The sequence below is a fragment of the Spermophilus citellus genome (assembly GCF_964194105.1).
Source record: "Spermophilus citellus genome assembly, chromosome: 7".
Taxonomy (NCBI): Eukaryota; Metazoa; Chordata; class Mammalia; order Rodentia; family Sciuridae; genus Spermophilus; species Spermophilus citellus.
In genome coordinates this window covers 67,343,774-67,362,751 of record NC_138188.1, presented here as the reverse complement: position 1 = coordinate 67,362,751, position 18,978 = coordinate 67,343,774, and the positions used below count along the sequence as shown (strand labels likewise).

The window sequence follows — 18,978 nt, the reverse complement described above, 5'->3', positions numbered from 1 at the left end:
ACTTGATCTTGATATTTGGCTCCCTAAAAACATAGACACTGCACTAAGCCTGGAGATACAAATAAAATCATTACTGTGATCTATTGAGAAGTAGTGTGATACTGCTAAAAAAAAGTTCTAGCATCAGTCCAGCCAAGATTTCTAACATTTTTAAGCATGTTGTCCAATCTTTGATTCACCTGGTATATACCAGCTTCTGCTGTGGATACTGGAAACACCTATATGAAAACAAATAATATCTACCTTCCAGAGTTATTTTATATATGGAATACACACATGGATGAAATACACATTTACAATGAAGTGCCTGGCAAATGGTGGAGGTTTGAAAATTGCTGGTCTCTGTCATTGGACTTTTCATCTAACTTGTAGTCCGTGTTTGCAAGTATAGTGCACAAGTGTCTTCATTTTTATATAACTTGTCCTTAGCTGGTCATCTTTTAACCCCACACCCTACCCCTAAGTAGGGGTTCTATGATTGAACCCCTCTATTCTGCCCTAATTCCTAACTGGAGGTCTCTGATCTCCTAGGTACTCTTCTCACCTCACTTCTTTCCAGTCAATAGATTGAAATCCTTAGAGGAACAGATTACAAAAAGGGCCAACTCCCAAAGTCTGATTGTCCCAAACTTGTCTAATCATATCATTCAACTAAAACACTTGATAAAATAGCAATTGCCAGATCCCATTCCAGACCTGAAGAATAAGAGCTCCATGCAACTTCCACCCCAAATGCACAACCCTGTAATGCCCCAGGAGCTTCTTTTCTTATCTGACAGGCTTTTACTCTTTTAGCTGAGGTCATTCTCCTGAAATTCTTTACAGAGCAAGTTCTTTGATGCTTTCTCCAATGCTTACTTAGTTTGGAGTAAATACCACTCTGACCAAAAGTCTAGCAGAATCAACTCAGCTGGGCATCCGACATCTTAGCAAGGCACATTGGAGGGGGGAAGAGGAGGTTCTGTCCTTTAGTATCTAGCTTCTGGAATTTCATTATAAAGGGACTGTTTAAAACTACCACAAATCTCTGAAAAGTTACCTTTAAAAAAAATCCTTGGGCTGAGGATGTGACTCAAGTGGTAGCATGCTCGCCTAGCATGCATGAGGCACTGGGTTCGATTCTCAGCACCACATAAAAACAAAATAAAGATATCATGTCCACCTAGCACTAAAAAATAAATATTAAAAAAATACCTTAATTTATAATTCCTGGGCTCGCCTTAAATAAACAAGCAAAAGATATATAATTGACAGCCATGTTTTTAGAGAACAGAAATAAGGTACTTGCTCAAATTTTATAAATCAATAAGCATTCAGAGACATTAAAAAGTCTATATTCTCTCTAGAGAACTTTCATGTTTGTTTTGTTTAAATAGCGATAAATGAAAGCTAGCTTTCCACTGAGGGTGACTCATGTCTTTGTTTTATTTAATTAAATAGTTCCCTTTTATTTAATTAAATAGAAAAAAATAATAACTTCAAGAAAACTATGGAAACACAAAAGTGTCTGTAACATGGCCCAGGCTTCAAAGAGATCAACTAAGCAGAAGACATCCTGACAGAAGACATCCTGACTAAATTCAACCTGGGAATCCTGCCATCCAGCCATCAAATTAACATGGAAAACCCTAAGTTAAAACACTAATCATCACTACATTCAAGAGAGAAAAGGAGACAATCAGACCATGTCGAAAGGGACAAATATTCTGAAAAATACTTGTAAAGTACTAGAAGAAATTTAAGAAAATGATAAATTACATAAAACAATAACTCCAGAACATAATAAGAATGGGACATTACTTTATTTTGTGAAGGCAAAAACCAATAACTATTATTCTGTAAAAACAATGGAATAATTCTTCACATTGTTCCTTGATATAAGGGGACCATAAATCTCAGTACCTTTTGATATCAACCAATAACAATCCTACTTCCAGGGATATGAGGAGGCACAAAAAAGACCAGCTATGGTATGAATGTTCATTTAATGGAGTTATATCAAACCATTTATTGTGTGTGTGTGTGTGTGTGTGTGTGTGTGTGTGTGTGGATATTTAAAGCACCTGGGTTGTGGCTCAGTGGTACAGCACTTGCCTAGCATGTGTGAGGCACTGGGTTCGATTCTCAGCACCTTATATAAAAAATAAAAAAGATAAAGGTCCATTGACAACTAAAAATATATTTTTTAAAAATGTATTTAAATACATGGAGTATACTATATACACAAAATTATATGCAAAAGAAAATATAACCAGAGAGTACACACACACATTCCTATCACACCCTTGCAACTCCACAATGTTTTCCAAAAGTTCAAGAACGAATGGCAAATACTTTATATAGTGCATGGCAGACAATTTTCTCTGTAACTTCTTTGTATATGTATCCCTAATTGTAGTTCACATGTATATGTATCCCTAATTGTAGTTCACATGTGATGTTTAAATTTTATATCCCATCACTTAATGAAAATCTTTCCATCTTTTGATGAGTGATCTAATTAAACTCAGTATCAAATACCTCAGAAGCTAAAAAAATTAAAAAGTAATCAACACTCAAGAGCAATAACCATGCAATTATTACATGCCCTTAGACATATTCAGATAAATAAAAGAAAATACATACTTTCAGTATCCCCTTCCTACCTTGGTTTTACAGTCTAAAGAACTAAAGAATTTTAGCATATAATGTATTCCAACATGAATACAGACTAGATCATTTCTCCAGGTAGAAGTGCTTCCTCCAGCAGTAAAAATGACAAAAGTGAATGAAGCCAAGCATGATGATACATGCCTATAATCCCAGTGGCTCAGGAGACTGAGGCAGGAGGATCTTGAGTTCAAAGCCAGCCTCAGCAATTTAGTGAAGCCTTAAGTAACTCACCAAGACCTTGTCTCTAAATAAAATATAAAAAGGACTAGGGATGTGTTGCTCAGTGGTTAAGCACCCCTGGGTTCAATCCTCAGTTTAAAAAAAAAAAGTTAATGAACTGCTAAAAAGTTAGAAAATGTGACAGGTCCTACTGTACATCTACTTTCCAATTCGAGATGGCTCAACGTGTGACTCAAGAGAGATTACCTGTATATGCTTACATGTTCATGGATAGTAATAAACTACTTAATTCATCTAAATAGCAAAATGCTTTTTTCCTCCTCCAGAGATCTACCACTTTTAAACTGTTTCCTCTTGATTTCAAGTCAGTTAATAAAATACAGAAACTCTCTCATCTCAAAAAAAAAATTTTTTTTTAAATGACCTAGGGGAATCTTCCTTTACACTATAACAGAAGGATGAAGAAAAACAAAAAGACTATCTAACACATACCTGCATGGAGTAGACCCAGGGAGAGCAAAGAAAGGCAAACAGAGATTGTGCACAATAAATCTTCAATTTTTTTACATTTTTATTTGCATAAAATAATACACAACAATTTCACATTTTAACCATTTTAAGCATACAATTTCAAGGGATTACATAACATTGACAATGCTGTGCAACCATCATCACTCCTGACTTTCAGAACTTTTTCAAAATTCCAAAAACACTGTACCTATTAAGCATTGTCTCTCAGTCCCCACTTTTCCCCCTCAGCCCAAGGTTCACTCATGTTGTATTATGTATTGGAATCTCATTCCTTTTCATGATTGAATAACATTCCCTTGTAACTATTTACCATATTTTGTTTTTTCATTCATCTGCTGATGGATAGCCTTTTGGCAAATGTGATTAGTGCCACTATAAACAATGGTGTACAAGTGTCTGAGTCTTTGCTTTCTTTGGGTATATACCTAGGAATGGAATTGTGGATCATATGATAACTCAGTTTGAATTTTTGATAGACCATAAACTATTTTCCACAGCACTTGTATCATTTTACATTCCCACAGCAATACACAAGAGGTTCAGTTTAATGTATTTTTTAAGTATTGTCTGATTCACTAATTCAGAATAATACTTATCTCTGTTACTGTTATTCTTAAGAGGTTTTCAGTTTTTTGTCTGTTTGTTTGTCTTGGTGGTGATGGGGACCAAACCAGAGCCTTGCACACGCTAGGCAATTAACTGCTCTACCACTAAACCATACCCCCTTAAAAACGGAATATTGTTACTCTTAATCAGAATTATTTTTCCTCAGATAAGAGAAAAACCATGACAGGAATATCCAGAACAGCACTATCTAAATAATTTTATTATTTTCCTCTTAAATGATTTAAGCAATAAAAGATACAGAATGGGTTTTGAATCAAACCCAGGGTGTCACAAGTATTCTACCACTGAGTTAACATACATCCTTGGTCTCCCCAAAGAGTTTAAATATATCAGAGAAAATGGCACATATGATCTTAAAAATATATGAAGCAAGCTATACTTTTAATATGTACTATAAAAATTGACTAAATCTAACCACTAAATAGTAACATACTAGAAAACCTCATGTCTGAGTAACTGGGTATAAAATGTAAAATACACAGAGATATTTTTAAAGAAATTTACTCTTATTACCAGTAAGTTCATACAGTACCTACCACTAAGCTGTCCAGGATGGTCTTGGTTCTAGCAAAAAGAAGAGGATGTGTCATTAGCTTATCTAAATACATCAGGACTTTTCACAATTCTGTCCAAAGGCAGAGGTAGAAGGAGATGGGCTACTAAAAGCAATAAGGATGTTCTTAAACCTTGAACACCTGCTCTTACCAATCTGCCATCAAGTACTTAAAAGTAACAAAGAGAAATGTACGAGCAGGAAAACAAATGTCAACGGAAAAACTCCAAACTAGAACCTCTGGATGGGGTGGAGGGGATGAATGTTGTGGCTTATTTTGCATGCAAGTAATATAGCTCTAAATGTGGCTGGTAAACTGTTCCTAGTCTGTTGTAAATCAACATCTATTTCAAGGTATCCATAAACAGGACCTACTGTGCAGAATCTTCTGCATCTCCAGGACAAGTCCAGCAGCAGACTCAGCCTAGGCCCACACTGCATTCTTTACATTGCTTTTAAGTACACTGATTTTCCCAAGTTTTTTAAAAGTGATCTGTTCTCTTAATTAAATAAATATTTCTCTGGTGATCTATTTAAATGTCTGATATTTATAGTAAATATAAATATCATATAAAATAGGAAGGCAAACTCTACTTTAGCTTTGCCTGAATAATTGCAAACTTCTAATTAGTTACATCCAGAACAATGGAGTTGTTTTTAATAGAGACTCCCTCATTCACAGGCTGTGGAGAATCTAAGTCACTTATGAATAAATTAAATCATTTTTATGTTCTGGGATCTCAGAATCTTCAATTATTTCTCAAACATACTACATTTGCTCATGTACAAAGACCATTTTCTAGGCAATTATTTTCAACAGAAAGCTTTTTATAATTTTGAGTTAGTATTGTATCAATTTGGTTTAAGTAAATTTTTCTTACTGGTTATTTTTATAAGAATTTTTATTACTCCTTCCAGGGTCAAAACAAGAATGGACTTTTAAATTTTAATATAATTTAGAAGCTTAAATTCTAGTATAAATTTAGCTTTGAACACAGACTGAAGGGGCTCCAATTTTAGTATTTTGCAAATTTCAGGAGAGAGAAAGGACCAAAGTTGCCACCATCCTGCCCCAAGAGTTAGGTGATAGACACTGTTTGCTACAGAGCATTCCAAAAATATGAGCAAAATACCTCTGCATGCAAATAGAAAAATGCCTTACCTTTGCCAAAAGAGAGAGAGAGAGAGAGAGAGAGAGAGCGAGCACGCGAGCGAGCACAGAAAAATATTCCACTAAGAAAGAATCTAGTACAGATCTCAATAAATGCCTTCTAAGTCAATAACAAGTGTATGGAACAAAAATTACAGTTTAAGCTCTATATCACTTAACACAAGACATTTTAAAGGATACCTACTAGAACCTCAAATAATGCTACCTTTGGCTCAATACCATCTCACAAATATTTACCCCCGCATCTCAGAGATTTACAGCTGACAAGGAGGTTTAATGATATTATAGAAACGAAACATATTAGTGGTCAATGCCTGAACTGAAACTACCATCCAGAAATTACAGAATGTTATACTTGTATATCTCAACTAGGGGCAAAGAAAGAAAGAGAGTCAAAGACCCATTTTAAAATTGAGAAATGCCCCCATTTGTAGATGGCTGATCACTATTTTGCCAGATTGACATTTATCCTCCCTGTCCCCCAAACCCCAAACCCTAGGCCACACAGTTTTGATCTCCAAGGAATGACCCTTGATATAAAATAAACAATTGTCCGCCAGGTAAGCCTATGGCCAGGGACTGGCCTCTCCTTGGCTGGATGATGCAAAGCACTCAAGTACCACCGAAGCTACTTCCCACAAAAGCCTGCACTTGAATATATAGAGAGAGACCTATCTGACTGGCCACAGTAATTCAACCATGCTCAGCCTCTTGAAAACAAGTAATGCCATACTACAATGTATCTTTTAAGAAAAAATAATAAACACAGGCTTATGAGAATTTTACTAGATTCAAAGACAGAATAAACTGAAGAACAAAGTTTTGCCTCAACCACCAAAGTGTAGTCTCAATACCTAAGAATGAAAATTAAGGTTCACCTGAAAATAGTATCATATCAGGAAAATCTTTCCTTTAATGGATTTATCTCATTAACGTGAAGAAAAGCAATTGTGATTCCAAAGTAGAAACCCACATAGGTTGCAAAGATTTCCCTCTACTGAAAATGATTCTTTTCCATACTCATCTATAACTGTTGAAAGCTCAAATAATAGCTGAGATAACACACAAGAACTAAAACCTTAGGCCTTAATCAATATGGGAAGTTGCTCTAAGAGACTGCACTTTTCCCCCCTCCATCTGGATGACCCGGAATCAAGCCAGATGGGCCCAAGCACTTCAGCAATGCTAGCCTAGCCACAGGTCAACTTCCCAGAAAACATGGAGATGAGATGACTTAGATACAGTACAACTTTTGAGGGGTCACAAATCAACTATTCCATGGGGGGAGGGGGGCATGGATAAAAGCCTGAAGATTTATTTACTGGCTACAAAGGAGAAAATTTTTTCTCATTTTTCACTGTCCAAGAACAATTCTGAGGTCTCTGAAAACATGCAAAGCAACACCATAGGACCAGCGCTATTTCAAACTTTGGAGTATAACGAATTATTGAGTTTGTATGATCCTTTCCCAAACACTTTTCAATACACTGAATCATTAATCCTAGTGATGACCATTTGAAAAGGTATGCATGAAATGTTTTCTCCTTTCATTAAAATTAGAAAAGCCAGGCTAATAGGGTTTCAAAAGCCTATCAGAGACACAAGTAAAAACAAGTCACTCCCTGACAGACTAGATTTTCTGATTTCCAACTAATGCTCAGATGTGCCCGCAATCTTTGTCCATCATTTCAACATGTTCAAGATTATAGTAAATTTCTCATTTGGACTAAGCACCCTGATGTCCTACAAATCCAACAATATATCATAGGCTAAATTTTGTTACCTATATTTGTCACACTGTCTAGGACACTATAATCCTAGCGGAATAACACGGTTCTTATCCTGGTTCTTTGAAAATAGTAGAGTGCTCCCAATGGTCAGGGATGGGTATGAAGAGGCCGTTCAGTTATCTGAATAGTTTCATTAACTGATGCCTCACCTGTAGCTGAATTCATAATTTTCAAAGGGCAGGGAATAATGCAATATATATATATAACATTTACCAATCTGAAGCTCATTTGTTGAAATAAGGCTTTCAGGATCACAGAATGCTGTAGAGTCAAGGCTATGACCTGCAAATGTCCATGGACTGTACCATACTGTGGAAGGTATAGCAGATTCAGATATACTGATACTGAACATGGACGATGACTCAATAAAACTCTTATAAAAAGAGACTGCTTTATCCTATTTGTCTTTTCCTGAAAAGAGCCATCCAAAAGAAAAAAAAAGTATTAAGTTATGGAATATTTATGGATGGAATCCAACCCAGATAAATGAATGGTTATTCTAACATAGGCTAGAAGTTTTACTTATTTCAGACAAAATCAGAAAGTCCTTGAAATTCCTTTTACCAAATGAAATTTAAAAAGTGCAACAGATTGAAATTAAATCCATTAATCAGAAAACCATTTGACCATTTGCCATCAAAAGGATCTTTCTAGTATTAATCTTACACATATTCCTTCCAATTCACGGATGAATCTAGTATTTGATATTTGAATTTTATACTTAGATAATAAAATAATTATTTGAATTCTTCAAATTAATTTTTCAACTACATAGAAAAAGGGAACAGTTTGCCTGGCACTTTTGAAGTCATTTGAAAAGAACTGCCCAATGAACAAGAAAAACACAGGTTTGAAGGGATAATTATTTTTCAAGTACTAGTGACCTTTTCATTTTGCCTCCTATTTATATTCCCTTATTATTGTCAAATGTAAGGGGACATAAATGTTATTATTCCTTTATTGTCAAATGTAAGTAGTTAAAAATAACAATAAGAGCTGAAGGGATAGGTCAGTGGTAGAGTACTTGACTAGTATGTGCAAAGCCCTGGATTCTATACCTAGAACCTCAAATAATAACAACAATGTGCTTATTTTACCTACTTTACTTGGGAAAGCAAAGTTGAGAGATTGATAACTACGCCTTTAAATTTCATTTAAGGACTGGATCTAAAGCATCTTCTAGTAGTGTAGAAGAAAGAAAATTGAACTAGGAAATTCAAAAGGCAGTGTGACCAATTAAACAGATATGGGAGTCAAAATTTCTGTTTTACTGTCCAACATGGTAACTAGCCATAATTGGAATTTAAGTTTAAAATTATTAAAAGTAAATAAAGTTTAAAGGCAATTCCTCAGTCACAACAGCCATATCTCACTCAGCTGCACACACCTGATGGTTGGTATACTGGACAGCACAGACAGAATCATTTCCATCACTGAAGAAAATTTTATGGGACATTGGAGAGTTGTTGGTAACAACATGATCTTAAGCAAGTTAATTAACTTCTGTGAATCTCAATGCCCTTGTTCGTAAAATGTGCACTTAACAACACCTAAATTGAAAATTATGAGAATTTTAATGAGACAATATATTAAAAGCTCAAGAAATAGTACTCAGCCCACATTTTATGCCCAAGAAAGAACAGGTATTAATATAACCCTGAAATGGACTTTGGACAATGACGATGAGCCTGAAATACTCACTTCCCCTCCATGGGAAGCTCTATTTTCCTAAACTGAAAAGTTTGGGAAATTCTTCTTGTCACTTTCTCAGGACCCTATCAAATGCTGCCACATTAAATGAAGTGTTGAGCAAAAGAGGAATAAACTCCTGAGTAAACTACTACCTAGGCTCCTAGAGTTCCTAACAGATCCCAAGCATTCTTCCAGAAACCCCAGAAGACTGGCTCTCCAATATAGCCCACACTCTGATGTGAGCTATTTATAAAGTCTGTCTTAAAAGATTACCGGAATATCTTTCTGAAATTGTATATACTGTAATTAGAAGCTATAACCCCCTATTCCGTGAGATCCTGCAGTTTCACCATTTCTTTTAAATGAACACTATCTTTACAGATGAATTTTTTTCTCCTAAAAGCATTTAAACAAAAACACCTTAAAAACCATTTTATAAAGGCAGCATTTTTTTTTTACCAGATATACCTACTCTTAGCCAGCCTGTGGGTGCCCCACTGGTGTCTAAACAAAGTGAGAATTGTACCCTCACTGGTGAGGTCCTCCTGCAGGGCCAGAAACATGCCCAGAGACTTTACCCTCGTTAACAGCTGCTCCCTGGGAGCCAGGAAATTTACAGAACGCTAAATCCAGAGAGTCAGCCTCCAATGAGGGGGAACCAAGGGCCCCCTACAAGAGGCACAGAACCAGGGCCAGGCTGCTATCTGCCCAAACCCTCAGGGTCACAGCTTTAACTTGGGGGTGAAGGCACAATTCCAGCAGCAGAAATCAGAACAGAGCAGTTCTGATTTTGCCCAAGGCCTGAAGCCTTAAAAAAAAAAAAAGTGTTATTCCAGAACAGATTCCTTTTCTTCCGGGTCTGTCTGCTCCTCTGACTCTTTGCCCACAACCACCGTGCCTCCCCTTTCCTAATGCCCCACCTCTTGCCACATTTATAAAAAAAGAAAAGAAGAAAAGTGGCATATTTCTTCTCCCTTAGCTTTCCCTAACAAGGCCTGGTAACTGGAGGAAATTCAAATCAAATTAGTTGCACATTAAAAAATAAACAGACAAGCAATCAGGGGGTGCCCACCCAACAAAAGACCTCACCCGTTCCAAAATATGATTAAGCCTGGGAGGGAAGGGGGAGGGAGACTAGAAACCAACCGGGATGGTGAGATAAACGTGTGCATTTTTGGCCCCAGCTTCAGCCCATCGCAGCCAAATTCTACATTTTGTTTAAAGAAAATGCTGGGCTAAAGAGAAAAGAAAATAAAAAGTTGTAACTTTTAAGGAAGTCTGCCATCGGCACTGTCTGGATAAAATGCCATTGCTTTCCTTCGTCTGGGACGGCAGGGTGGGAACTGGGATTCGAAAATCTCCAACTCCAACCGCGCACTCCTGGAAGCCTCCCCGCCAACGGCGCCGCCGGGCGGCCCAGCCCGGTCTCCCGGGACACTGGCCGGGTCCTCGAGCTCCCACGGGGCGCCGGACCCCAACCTGTAGGAAAGTTCGCGGGCACGGCCCGAGGCTCCACTTTCCGCCGGGACTGACAGGCCCTTCCCACGCCGGCCGGCCCCCGCCCGCCCCGGGCACCAGACGGTCCGCGCGGCCCCGGCCCGCCCGCCTGCCCGGCCCCTCCCGGCCGCCTCCGGGCGCGGATTCCGCCCGCCCGCCCGCCCCACCCCCGGCCGGGGCGCCCCTCGGGGTGACCGACTGACCGGAGCTCCGCTGGCCCACACACCGGGTTGCCCGCTCCTTCCCGCCGCGCCCCGCTCCCCGCCCGAGCTTTCAGCCGCCTGGCTCGCCAAGTCCGGCCGCGGCCGCCGGTTACCGCCCCCAGCCCGGGGGGAGCCCGGGGGGCAGGACAGGGAGGGAGGACGTGGCGCGCGCGGAGGTGGCCAGCGGCTAGGCGGGGAGTGTCCCGGAGAGGACGGGCGGGGGCGGGGGGCCCGGGCGGCGCCGGGGCTACGGGTCTGGCCCGCGTGGGTTTGGGACCCTCCCCGAGCATCCCCGGGTCGGCGGCCCCGGCCCGCCCCCGCCCCGCCGGGCACAGAGGAGGCCCCAACTTCCAGCCCCACTTCGCACGCACGCCCCCCTCCCTCCACCATATGGAAATCTACAGTCTCAGAAAGTGACACGTCGAAGATTCCTCGGCCTCGCCGCCCGCCCTCCCCCTCCTGGGCAGCGTTCCTGCCGCGGAGATTCCGGGAGGGGGAGCGGATTCCTCGGACAAAATCTGCTGGGAAGGCCGGGGGGTGGGGGTAAGCCCAGATTTCTTTCTTTTCTTTTCTTTTCTTTTTTTTTCCTCATCAAGAGGACTCTATCCTTTTCTTTCCTTCCTCCAAACCTCAGCAAGCAGTGGGGGACAGGAGGGGCCGCCCCCTCGCCAGTCCGGTGTTCCCGGGTACCCCCCGAGAGCGAGGAGTGCCCCGGCACTGTGGCGCCAAGTTTTCACCGGGAAGCCCGAAGCACTCACGGGCCAGGGACGTACTTCGGCGGGCTCGGCGTGCAGCCTGGGGCTTTCCAACGCGCCGGGACCGGCGGCTGAACGAGGGTCCCCGTCCCCTCCAGCCCCCGGCTCCTGCACGCCTTACCTTCCCTCCGGCTGAAACGCGGGGTTCTGAGCGCGCACACACTGGGTCGCCCACGCCTTCCCAGTCGGCAGCCCGGAGAATCCCTGCCGCCCCCTACGCCGCTCCTGCTGCCGCCGCCGCTCTCCTCCTCCTCCTCCTCCTCCTCCTCCTCCTCCTCCTCCTCCTCCGGCCGCCGCCGCTGCTCAAATAACTACTAGGAGGGTTTGATGGGGGATTCCGCCATGTCAATGATGTCGGGACCACATGGGGATTTGGGGCCCGCCCACTACCGTAAACCGCCGAGTATACCCGCCGGAACGATCGCAGACTCGGCGGGGGCCTCGCTTGTCCCCCAGCCGGGCCTAGCTACACAAAAACTCCTCTGGATTCAGACAGACTACAGAAGTCTGAAGCTTAGGGCAACTCTCGGCTCCTGAACTGCGAGGGCTGCGCGTTCTGCAGATCTCCAAAACGCCGGCAGGAATGCAGGGTTTGCTCAGTAATAATCAAAGCTAAGACTGACATTTCATTTACACGTAATATTTCCCTTTTTCTGTGGCTAATTCCCACAGTAACCTCGTCAGCTGTCACTCCTTTATTTCTCATGGAGTTTTGTTCATGAAGCTAACATATCATAAGCAAGTTTTATGAGCCAAAATTAAAATATCTATATTCCCTTTCAGTGTCTGGTATGTGCCCTTCAGTGTAGAGACTGTTTGTTTCCTCATATCATAGCACAGTGCAAGGATCACAAAAGGGCTCATTAAGTAACTGTTGAGTTTATATTAATTAAATCAAATGTAATATATTCCTATTGCACAAGCTCAGGGAGGTCAACAGATTACTTCTCATCTCACCCCTCAAATTAGGGAGGGTTTCAGGAAAAAGCAGAAATTAATGGAGAGAGACCCCTCCCTTTCATAGCAACCCAGGTATTCTATATAACTCCTTTCTCTCTCAATTATTAAACTACAAAGGAATACTCAGTAGCCACCAGAGACAACATATCATTCTCATTGACCCAAATAAATAAATAAATAAATAGTACTTATTAAAGTAATTTTTTTTAAAAAAAAGCTAAGAAAAAACTCCTTTTCTTGTGGATAATGGCAAGTCCAGGCAAATGGAGCCCTCCTTAATGGCTTCTTTCCTGTTGATGTCCCCACAGGGGGCTCTTGAAACCATCTTTCTAAAACATGGTTCCAATTCTAAATTATAACCCTGTATGCAAAGGAAAAAAAATTTTTTTTCTTTAAAACATGGTTCCCTGGTGCCCGCAGAGCACAGTTCAAACGCTCATCCTGGCACAGGTGACTCATTCCACTTGGGCCCAAATGCCTTCTCCAGCCTCTGCCCCTCTAGCTTGCTCCTGAGACATGCCCATCAGTCAGCTTAATTCTCATGTCTCCCAAAGACACCCCTTTCCTTGTACATACCTTCCCTCTGTCAGAACACACTTCCTTCTCTTCCCTAAAATCATTTACTTATCCATCCCGTGTCCAAGGCTCTTTTCCCATAAGCTCATCATTCTTTTCAGTTCTCATATTTCTTCCACTTGACTGAGTCCTGTTCATTTTTAAATTCCCAGCATCAACCTAAACCCCCTTATGTTTATTGAATACATTAATTATAAAGTATATGGGAGAATTTAAATGACTAGATAAGTGGGCCAACTTCAAAGGGTGAAAGTTCAAATTAAGTGTTGTAGAACAAGCTTTACAAAGAAAGGAAGAGTAGGCAAGAGGAATTCAGTGGATGGAAATTTTTGCCTATTTCTTCCAATAAGCTGACTAGATTTCTTTTTATTAAGAAGAATTAATGTATATAAAAATGCATGTGCATCAAAACTCAACTCAAAGTGGATCAAAGACCTAGGCATTAAACCAGAGACCCTGTGCCTACTAGAAGAAAAAGTAGGCCCATCTCTCCCTCATGTCAGCTTAGGAACCGAATTCCTCAATAAGATCCTAAAGCGCAAGAAGTAAAATCAAGAATCAATAAATGGTATGGTATCAAACTAAAAATCTTTTTCACAGCAAAGGAAGCTATCAAGAACATAAAGATATATATATATAGCCTACAGAATCAGAGAAAATCTTAGCCACCTGTACCTCAGAGCATTAATCTCCAGGATATACCAAGAACTTTAAAAAACTTAATACCAAAAAAGCAAAAAAACTCAATAAATGGGCAAAGGAACTAATAGATATTTCACAGAAGAAAAAATAGGAATGGTCAACAAAAATGAAAAAATGTTGAACATCTCTCGCAACTCAACAAATGCAGATTAAAACTACACTGAGATTTCATCTCACTCCAGTTAGAATGGCAATTATGAAAAATACAAGTAACAATAAATGTTGGTGTTGATGTGGAGAAAAAGGTGCACTCATACATTGCTGGTAGACTGCAAATTGGTGCAATCAATCTGGAAAGCAGTACAGAGATTCCTCAGAATACTTGGAATGGAACCACCATTTGACCCAGTTATTCCACTCCTCAACAAATACCCAAAGCATATTAGTATACTACAGTGTCACAGCCACAACAATGTTTATAACAGCTCAATTCACAATAGTTAGGCTATGGAACCAACCTAGGTGCCCTTCAACAGATGAATGGATAAAGGAAATGTGGTACATTTACACAAAGGAATATTACTCAACCATAAAGAAGAATGAAATTATGGCATTTGCCAGTAAATGGGTGGAACTGGAGACTATCATGCTAAGTGAAGTAAGCCAATCCCAAAAAACCAAAGGCCCTATGTTTTCTGGTATGCAGATTCTAACACACAGTAAGTGGGTGAGACTAGAAGTTCATTGGATTAGACAAGGAGAATGAAGGGAAGGGAGGGAAGATAGGAATAGGAAAGTCGAATGAATCAGACATTACTTTCCTATGTTCATATATGGTACACAACCAGTGTAACTCTACATCATGTACAATCACAGAATGAGAAGTTACAATCCATGTATGTATAATATGTCAAAATACACTCTACTGTCATGTATATCTAAAAGGAACAATTTTAAAGATGCATGTGCATATACATAATCTCAGTGTTTCAGTCATCTTCTCATCCCTGTCACCTAATACCAGCTTTGGCACAGAAAAGAAACACAATCAACATTTGCAAATAATAGAAAATTGATACAGTAGAGAGATTGGAAATTATAATCAGACAAAAATCAGTGATGTTGCACAAGTTATCAAAGTTCTCTGAGCCTATATTTTCTTAATTATTAAGTTATGCTATTGCTTTTCTGCTAAAGTGAGGATTAAAAACTCAAACACCTGATAATAAAAAAAAATGATTCTTCCTTGAATGTATAAATTGTCTTTCCTGGTAAAATTAATAGGAAAGAAAACTGGAAGCTTCAAAGAAAAAGATGGGACTTTGGATAGAGGGCTCTCAACTACTGAGGGATTTAGATTTCATACAATGAGAAACACTGTGGGATTATTGAGGCATGAAGTGTTTGAAGTAGATTTCAAGGTTGATTTTTCTGGCAGCTAGACGTAGAAGAAGCTCCCATCAGAAAGTCATATTCTGAACCTATCTGGGAAATGATGAAGACTTAGATCAGAGTCATGTTTCTGGAAATGAGAAGAACCTCAACCCAACGCAACACAATCCACTATCTGGTATTGACAGTCTGAGTCATCTACTGCCCTAGGTTCCAAATTATAGAACCAAACTTGAGGTTAAGACTGTTCCAAAAGCAGTTTAGGTTTTATTTAAATCCAAAACCTAGCATCCAATGAAGATACCTAGTTGTTAAGATCTATAACAAAATATAAACACTTAAAAGCCTTCCCATCACCCATGTAAAGTTGGCTGAGTCATATGAGAAAAGAAATATTTTAAAAAGAGTCATAGTTGTATTTCCTGATCTGAAGGAGATATTATAACAAAGGAAATGCCACAGTAACACGTAGGTAAACATGAAAGTATTGAAAAGGTCTCAAATGATTAAACAAACCTCAGAGACCCTCTTTAGTCCAAAATCCTTAAATTTGAGCTTCTTTGTCAAAGATCTCTGTGAGTGGCTGCACATAGCATCTAGAAGACCCAGGTGTTTCTGTCTCAATATCCTCCCTTCTCTAATAGCTGGAGTTGCCACAAAGGCAGGCTCTGGCTTGCCCCTAATCTTGAAAACCCGTCTTGACCTTAGATGGAAGGGCATTAACTCTTTGCATCTACTTCTTATTCTAATGCCTAAGCCAGATCTGAACATTGACAAAAAGCCAATTCATCCTGTTTTGAACAACATTCAGAATTTACTAGAGTATTAAAGGACAATCTTAGAGCAACATCGCAACTTCAGTTAAACAAATTCCTCCAGAACAATTTAACTAGTCAAACCTGTGGTTTCACCTTCTTTTCTATTGTTCAGGGCAAGACAAGGACAAATTTTAGCCCAACATTTACAAAAGAAAAACACATTTCAGAGATGTGTCCAAGAGTTATCAGAACTGTTAAGGTAGAGAAGCTATCGAGATTGTCAGAGATCATGAAAGCACAAGGCTGTTGGGCTCCCCTCCCAAAGCAACATCTTTGCTCCCAGGCCATCCAGCCTCAGCCGGACACCCCCAGGGATAGGGAAAAGGCTTCTGGCCAAGAAGGCAACTCTGAATGCCTTTTGGCAACTTTCCCCCTGGTCCTGTCTCTGCCCTCTGGAGGCAGACAAAATAACAACACTAACCTTGCCTTCTGATGAATGATCATGTCTATCATTGGCTCCCTAAAGATTCTCATTTCTGGATAAATGTCTCTGACATGCTAAACTCCTCAAGGATCTGTTGCCATCTTTTTTTTCTACCACCTCTGGGGGCCTACTTGTTCAAAACTGAGTATCCAGCTTCTTCTGTTCATAATATTTCAGGCATGATCAGAACAAAACCACAGAGTGGTTCCTATTCCTGCCTTAACCGGGACAAAACACTCCTATTGATATAGTTGAATTTTGTGCTCATTTTCTTCGCAGTTTCCTCATCCTGTTAATTCACAGGACTCCATCTGTGAAAAGTTGTCAAGTTGGGCATATATCAGATATGTAATTGAGCTAAATTATTAAATTTTGTTTACAAGTTTTATTTCTCACGTATCAGCCTGCTAAGACTTTTTGGATTTTGTCTCTGTCAACAACCTTTCCTAATTTCCTGACATTGATAAGAATGCTTCCCATGTTGCCATCCCAGTCACTAATAAAAACACAAAACAAGAGAAGCCCAAGGACAAACTACTAGAAATGTTTCTCATGAGGCAAAGTTATTTACAAAGCTACAAATATGCATATCACACTGACTTGCCCTGAACCATACCACCATAGAGGAGCAGGTTGAGCCTGAGAATCACTATAAAGATGTGCCCACTCTCCTACCTGACTTGCTCCTAGGGTCATTTTTCCTCCTAAGAGGTCTAGACTTCTGAATGGTACCCAGATTCCTCTCAACAGTTATGTAAAATATTGTCATCCTCTAACAATTTTTAAAAATTTCCCTGGAGAGAAATATACACATATAGATATGTGTAGATATGTGTATACAGGTCTATCTTAGTTTAAGATTCTATAACAGAATAACATAGATTGGGTGGCTTGAACAACAGAAATGTCTATCTCACCATTCTGGAAGTTGAAAGTGCAAGATCTAAGGTACTGACAAATCAGGTGTAGGGTTCAGAGTCAGATTTCTGGTTCACAGATGATCATGTTTTGGTTGTATACTCATTAGGCAGAGGGCAAAAAGAGAAAAGGCAAGCTCTGGAATGCCAATTGCAAGGGCACTAATCTTATTCATGAGAGCTCCATCCTCATAACCTAATTACCTTGAAAAGCCCCACCTCCAAATACCATCACCTTCAAGGTTAGGGTTTCAACATACACTTTTAAGGAGGATATAATCTCTCAGTTTATAACAGTGCCCTTCAAAGAGAAATGAAACAAAGAAATGTCTTTAGCTCAGGCAATGTGGCTCAGACATAAACCATTTTGGTCAAGAAAAGATTCTGAGATTTAACCAGAAAGCAATAAATCGAAGACAGTAATGAGACAACTGGGCCAATTCTGGTTTATGAAGAGTAGGATATAATATTTGAAATTGTGTCTCATCTTCTATAGAGTTACTACGGTATTGTCGTAATTTTTGGTATTTCACATAATAATCTGTTTGTCTCACTAGCTAGGGGGTTAAATTTTAATCACATTAACATTATTAAACACCCTTTCTCGGCCTCTGACTGCCAGAGGCAGGACTTCCCACTCTCTTTGGAAGTAGTATAAAAACTTTCCAATCCTTTCTAGAAGTTTTCTGTGAATTTGTGGGTAAGTTTTTTCAGCTTGCAGAAGACTGAGAAGCAATGTGGAGTAACTTGTTAACCCAGCCAAGGAGGCCACGTGAACACCTCCCGACAAAGCCAGCACCACCTCTGGCCTACTCCTCTCTTGCTCTGACAAGGTCTGTTATAATGGTCACCAATTAGAGAGCCCTCGGCTCCCAATATCTCATGGTCGTTGTACATTAAACCATTGTACAAATGTTTACTGAACACCTACCACATGACAGACATTACTTAATATAATATAGACTGTATCCATACCTCTAAGTCTCGTGGTTTTAGAGTCTTAATAAAGAAGTAAACCTGTAACTATATGTTGAGAAAAGTACAACAAAGGAAGAAAACAGAGTACTATGGTAGCCAAGGAAGGAGAGGGCAGGAATCTACTTTGAGAGAAGTCTTTCTGTAAATTGATATGTAAGCTGAAATCTGCAGAAAAACCTTGCAGACACCCAACCATGTGTTACACGCTGAAGTTGAAGAGAACTAAACATACATAGTTCAAGTGGCAAGAGATGACACTGGGTAAAATGGACAGAGCCAGATCACACATAGCTTTACAGGTCACATAGGGTTTATATTCTATTCAGAGACGCTAGTGTGGATTTTAGAAAGGGAGTTTCAGTTTCATGATTCATGATCTGGTTTCCTCCTATAAATGATTGCACTGCAGGGCATGTGAACCCTGGGAGAGAAAGAAGGCTAGATTGGAAGCAGAGTGGCCTTTAGAGTGGATCAGGTAAGAGATGGATCAGGTAAGAGATCAGGTAAGGTAGTGGCAGTAAAGACAGAGAGTAATAAATGGACTTGGGATACTCCGATGGAAATGATATGATGCCACTGATTTGTTATTGGAGGTGAGGGAAAGTCTGGAGACAAAAAAG

General features: G+C 39.9%; 1 protein-coding gene across 3 annotated transcripts in view; it reads right to left on the bottom strand.

Moving 5' to 3' along the window:
* Positions 1-11,971, bottom strand: part of FNDC3B (fibronectin type III domain containing 3B) — a 325,384-nt gene extending 313,413 nt beyond the window's left edge. Inside the window, exon 1 of one of the 3 annotated variants that reach the window (XM_081302600.1) lies at positions 11,773-11,971. The gene's annotated coding sequence lies outside the window, so the exon portion shown is untranslated. The other 2 variants (XM_081302599.1, XM_081302601.1) reach the window with 2 other exon arrangements.
* Positions 11,972-18,978: the final 7,007 nt, after the last annotated feature.